We start from the raw sequence: 6,101 nt of genomic DNA, 5'->3' as shown, positions 1-6,101 counted from the left end.
GTCGATTTTTTTTCTGTATAAATTGTCTGTTGACAATTTTTTTCCTGTGTCTGTAAAGTGCTTGGAGCTCCTCAGAAGAAAGGTGTTACCCAGACACAAAGTATTACTATTTTTGTCATTATCATTGTTTCATAACACGGGACCCTTTTACAACAGAAATAAGTATGGAAAGCAATTATTTTGTTCGCTTTAGTTACATCTAGTACATCTTTTGATAGCGAGATGTGACATCCAGAGAACCAAGTCACAGGAGGAAAAGAAAAGCATTATGTATTTGTGTGCTTGCTGTCATCTGCGGGTTTTACAGCCTTTACAACCTTGAATTCATCAATTCCCCAGGGTATTAAAGAGATGAACAGTATTGTTCCAAGTTATAAAGACAAGGAGGCCTTGGCAGACCCAGAGTTACCAGAAGAAAGAAACTGAACCTGCGGAACTCATTTGAAACCCCTTTTGGGATATGCTGAGAAATTCCCTTTCCGGTCGCATCACAGGATCATTGAAAACCAGCATACTTTGTTGACCAGCACCTGTTGGAGGTGTAGGCATGATGGTGTCCCTTTTGACCCCTTCTGTGAGAACCTCCTTCCACACTCTCCCCTCCGGACACACCGACACAACCCTGGATAGGTACCACACATCTGGGTTAATTACATCACATGGGAATGAGCCAGAACTAAACAAGGTGACAACTTCCTGGCTCATCAAATGAGGGCCACCTTCTCGGCTGTGAGAAAGTGCGTGTCTCTCAAGGTGGTGTCAGGAGTTCTTGGGCAGTCTTGAATCTTTCACTGGACACAATCCTGCTCGTCCAGTCTCCAGGATTTGTGACTAGTGGGCCACTGCATTCGCCCATTCGTTCACAGTGTTATGTCAAGGAAATGTGAGGTTCTGGGAGGACTGAGTTTGGGAGTTATGTAGACCTTCGTTTAAATCCTAAGTCACCTCTGACTAGCTATGTATGTGATTTGGGGCAAAGCGTTTTCCAAGCCTGTTTCCTCACTGACAGCATGGGAACAATATCTTTCTTGTAGGGTTGCTGTGAAAATCATTGCTAACCCTGTACTTGTATAGCTCCAGCCATAGTAGGGGAGGTGGGTGGGCAGCTCCTATTGGACTGATCATGTGTTCAGTGATGTCATTATCGGAAGCTTGAAACTGACCACTATAGTATTTCCTTCATGGAAATCAACAGATTCTACAAAGAAGGGCTTTTCCCCCACTAAAGCCTATTTTGGAGAAGGCAATGGCAAGCCACTCCAGTATTCTTGCCTAGAAAATCTCATGGATGGAGGAGCTTGGTAGACTGCAGTCCGTGGGGTCGCTACTAATCGGACACGACTGAGTGACTTCACTTTCACGTTTCACTTTCATGCATTGGAGAAGGAAATGGCAACCCACTCCACTGTTCTTGCCTGGAGAATCCCAGGGATGGCAGAGCCTGGTGGGCTGCCATCTATGGGCTCGCACAGAGTTGGACACGACTGAAGCGACTTAGCAGCAGCAGCAGCAAAGCCTATTTATCAATACATCCCTACTTAGTAGGCACTCAATAAATGTAGCTATTATTAGTAAACTCAGGTAAAACTCACGTTGATTCAAGATGTAGAAATAGAATTACTGGGAACATAAAATCACTACTTGTTTTACAAGAAAAGTGATATTGCATCTGCCCTGAATTGATCCCACAGAAAGATGAATGTGTGGTTCTTTGGATACATGGAGCTTGTCATTTAGATCTATTGCTTTTGCTTATTGAACTTGGGAGCATATTTTGTGTTGCTTCTAGTAACTCAAGTCCTTGTTTGGCTTATAAGAATGCACTGGCTGAAACCCAAAACAACAGAAAAAAAAAAAAGAATTTGGGAAAATTTTTCACTGTTTCAAAGCTGGAGAAACAGCTTGTCAATCAACAAACATCCAACACTGTGCTTGATGCTACAACTGCAACTTGATTCTTAACACTATGAAGCCCACAGTCTGCATGGGGTGTTGAGAAACACAGTGCCTGTATTTGAAACAATATAAATAATAAAAACCTTTTGAAAACACATAGTATGCTTCCACATAGGGGAAATTCAGGCACAGAGAAATAAAGTCCAGTTTTTTAGGTTACAGAACTAGTAAGAAACAAAGCTGGAGTTTGAACTCAGATGTAGAGCCAAGCATCTTTCTAGAAACAGGTTGGGAACAAGTGATAGCATTCCATGCCAAAATAAAAATGGGCCACTTTAATATGTAGATAATTAGAGAATTTGTCGTTCAGTTGCTAAGTCGTGTCTGACTCTTTGCAACCCCATGGACATCAGGCTTCCTTGTCCTTCACTATCTCCTGGAGTTTGCTTAAACTCATGTCCATGGGTCAGTGATGCTATCTAACCATCTCATCCTCTGCCGCCCTTTCTCCTTTTGTCTTCAATCTTTTCCAGTGAGTCAGCTCTTAATAAGAAGCTACTTATGTGGTCATGAACAAAAAGCACAAGAAGATCGGAACAATTTAAAGGCAGCAGGAATCACTTGGGCAAATCACTGATGAGAAAAGTCTATGGAAAAATGCAGTTTGTACAGGTTGACGGATAGTCACACATTTTTGTGATATTTTGCTAAGCAATGAACACAAGCAAGCCCACATATGTTTCCCCTCAAGATAATAAACCATCTGATGAGCCCACCATGGCCAAGATGGAAGGGGTGAACCCCACAGGAAAGGGTACAGAATGGTGATGAAGACCCTTTCTCTCCTTAAAAGAATCCTAAAATATTAGGGAGAAGTCAGTCCAACTGATACTTTGATATTACAGACCAGACCAAGTCTATTTTTCTTATTGTACAAACCTTTCTTCCTTTTCTCCTTCTTCCTCCCCTTACTTCTTGTTCTTCAGACAACAACAGCAAACATTGATGGACTTTTCTGACCAGCCCAAACATAACTCCAAATAATAAATACTGAAGCAATGGTGGCAAAGCCATTGCTTGGCTGGAAGAAGGCCATACTTCATCTCATACATCATTTACTAGTGTGCCAGGCAGCAATGCCAAAAAAGCCAGGAAAGATTTAGAAAGAGAAGAAGAGAGGGGGAAAACTCCAACACCACGACTCCTCCATTATCTTGTAAAGTTTATTGATGCACAACACAGAGGCCATTAACAATGGTGCCCGTGACTGTTCTGATTTACACAAGTAAGGGCTAAATGATGCTCAACAGTGTTTCAGTGGTGCTTTTTTCTTTTTTTCTTCTGCACAGAGTGAAAAGGTGTTTTTTTGTTTTTTTTTTTGTCTTACGTGTAACATAGGCAATTTATTTCAGTCCATACATTTTTAAGAATTTCACATGTTCTGATTCTTTCCACGTCAATCACCTTAGTTCCTCCAAAGTCCTAATCTTCAAGATGAGATGGCTCTTTCAAAGAGATGTGTTCCTCAGCCTACAGCTGTCACATCAGCCAGTCCAGACTTCTCTGATCTCCAGTGCAATATGGACACACTTTAAAATTTCCACCCATAATCTCTGGGATCCGATTTCCTCAAGCAATTTACTTTAGGACCATGTTTTGGGTCAGGAGATGGATCTGCCTAGTTTTGAATTTGACACCTTCCAAAAAGGTATAAAGTTCAAATCATGCTCACATGTTCAAATCACCCTAGAACAGTACAGATCACTGGGGTATACCATACCTTTATTTATTTATTTTTTATCTGGCCACACGGGGTCTTAGTTGTGGCATGTGGACTCTCTGGTTGTGGCGTGCAGGTTTGGTTGCTCAGAGGCATGTGGGATCTTAGCTCCCTGACCAGGGATTGAACCTACGTCCCTTGCATTGCAAGGTGAACTCTTAATCACTAGATCACCAGGGAAATCCTGCCAATACCTTTTTAAAATCCAGACACTGTGTTCTTAAGATAAAAGCCTAAAAAACCAGAAGCCATCTTTGTTTTGGGTCAACATTAAAATTAGAGTTCTAAAACAATATGTTGTTGTTGTTTAGTCCCCAGGTCATGTCCGACTCTTTTGTGACCCCATGGATTGTAGCCCCCAGATTCCTCTGTCTGTGGGATTTTCCAGGCAAGTATAATGCGGGTGGCAAGAATACTGGAGTGGGTTGCCATTTCCCTCTCCAGGAGATCTTCCCGACCCAGTGGTCAAATCCACGTCTCCTGATTGCTTCTCCTGCATTACAAGTGAATTCTTTACCGCTGAGCCACTTGGGGATGCCTAAAACAATATAGCTGATAATTTAAATGCTTAAGATATGGAGGAAACGATCAGCTCTATAGTCCTGGAAGCAATCTTTATGCTTATCAATACACCCTCTCTATTGAATCTGTTTTAGGCAAATTGTTCCTTTTTATGTGTATCAAAACTCATACTGAACAATGAATTCTGGGTTGCAAAAAAGGATTTATTTCTGCACCTGTAAGTCTTCGTCCACAAATTAAAAACAGACACAACTGCTGTAAATGGCGTTTAGTATTGGTCACAGGCTTCTTTGGAAATGTGATGATTTCTTTCTGTGACCCAAATCTGGGTTTTCTAGAGCCCACTTTGGAGTGGAAAGCAAATATCACACACGTGGGCTGTGGATATCTGAGGTGGCCCCTGAGACCTGGGGCCTCCTTGGCAGAAAAGTAATAGAAAGTTACCAGCCAGCCTTGGCAGCCACTGTCCATCCGAGAGTGATGACCAAGATAGAGGAGGGAGATGCTGGAGATGCAGACGAGGGCTGGTGGCTCCTCCTTCTCACCTGACCAGCAAAGCTCAAGAATCCCTGTACATCTTTTTTGTTTCCATCCCTGTGTCTGTCTAAGGACACTTAGGTTGATTCCAAGTCCTGGCTATTGTAAGTAGTGCTGGTATGAACACTGGAGAGCAGGCATCTTTTTGAATTATGGTTTTCTCCAGATACATGCCCAGGAGTGGGGATTGTGGAATAATATGGTAGCTCTATTTTGAGTTTTTTTTTAAAGAACCTCCACACTGTTCTCCAGAGTGGCTGCACCGCTCTGTCACAGCCAACTTCAGATTAGTGCCACGATGTTGTTGAACGTCGGGAAGGGACGCATACAGTAGGCCTTGTGGGCTGACTCCTGTGCAGCCCTGAGCCTGTCCTGTGAGGTTGGATGCTTTAACACAGGGTTGCACAGACAGTGTTTAGCGTTGTTTGGTACACAATATGGCACACAGTGGGTGTACTTAGAGAGCTGTGGCTCACACCAGCCAGGACTCTGGGCTTCTGGCCTCCTGGCCCTGCAGAAGACAGCTAATAGGTCCCATCTTCTGAGGGAAGCAAATTGCTAATAATCTTTCAATAAAATGAGACTCTTTCCTGGCTTCTGATAAACTGCTCTGAGCAATTTCTGGAAAGAACCCAGGGCCAGTGCCTCTGTCTCAGGGAGGCCCTGGAAAGGAAATCTTTTGAGGCTGTCCCTCCCCGCCCCTGGGACAGCCAAATCTCTGCCTCCATAGCCATGCTCAGCTGCCTCGGCCCTTGTGCCAACATATAACCCACAAAACCCCTTTTACTTTGAGCAAGTTCCTGATGTGTGTATGTGTGTGTGTTTTCCTTTCCTAAGCAACGGCTCTGCTGCTGGCCACATCCAACAAAGGAACAAAGTCACATTGTTCAAAGCAAACAACTCCAGTATCACTTGGAACAAATATACAATCACACTCGCAGACCTCAAGCTCCAAACCCAGCTGGACAAAGCAGAGTGAAAGACTCAAGACCTCAAGGCAGCAAAACACACCTTTATCTGCTTCCAAAAGGCCTTTATCAAGGCTAGTTTTCACGTCGGTTTCTTTCCCCCCTGACTGTTACTAATATCCTTTTAGAAACTTGAAAATAGCATGTCTTTCCTTACTGATGGGTTCTGTTCCAGGTGACTTTGATTGATTTATTTTTTTTTTTCCCTCGCCACCCTGTGGGTTTTGAGAAGGACAGAAAGGGTTTCTTTGGCTTCTCTGTTGGCTTTTGAAGGTCCTCATAGTGAGACGATCATTTCACTTTTAAAATTCAGGCTCTCCATCTGTCGGACGAGATGATCATTTTAGACACATGTACCATTAGCTATCCGATGATTCTGTGAGCGATGCCCCCTTTTC

The 6,101-nt window shown here is 43.1% G+C and overlaps 1 pseudogene; it reads right to left on the bottom strand.

Moving 5' to 3' along the window:
* Positions 1-4,336: 4,336 nt before the first annotated feature.
* Positions 4,337-4,455, bottom strand: LOC138430653 (small nucleolar RNA SNORA40; annotated as a pseudogene).
* Positions 4,456-6,101: the final 1,646 nt, after the last annotated feature.

The sequence above is a fragment of the Ovis canadensis genome, chromosome 25 (assembly GCF_042477335.2).
Source record: "Ovis canadensis isolate MfBH-ARS-UI-01 breed Bighorn chromosome 25, ARS-UI_OviCan_v2, whole genome shotgun sequence".
NCBI classification, from domain to species: domain Eukaryota; kingdom Metazoa; phylum Chordata; class Mammalia; order Artiodactyla; family Bovidae; genus Ovis; species Ovis canadensis.
This window is presented reverse-complemented; position numbering and strand designations above follow the sequence as displayed.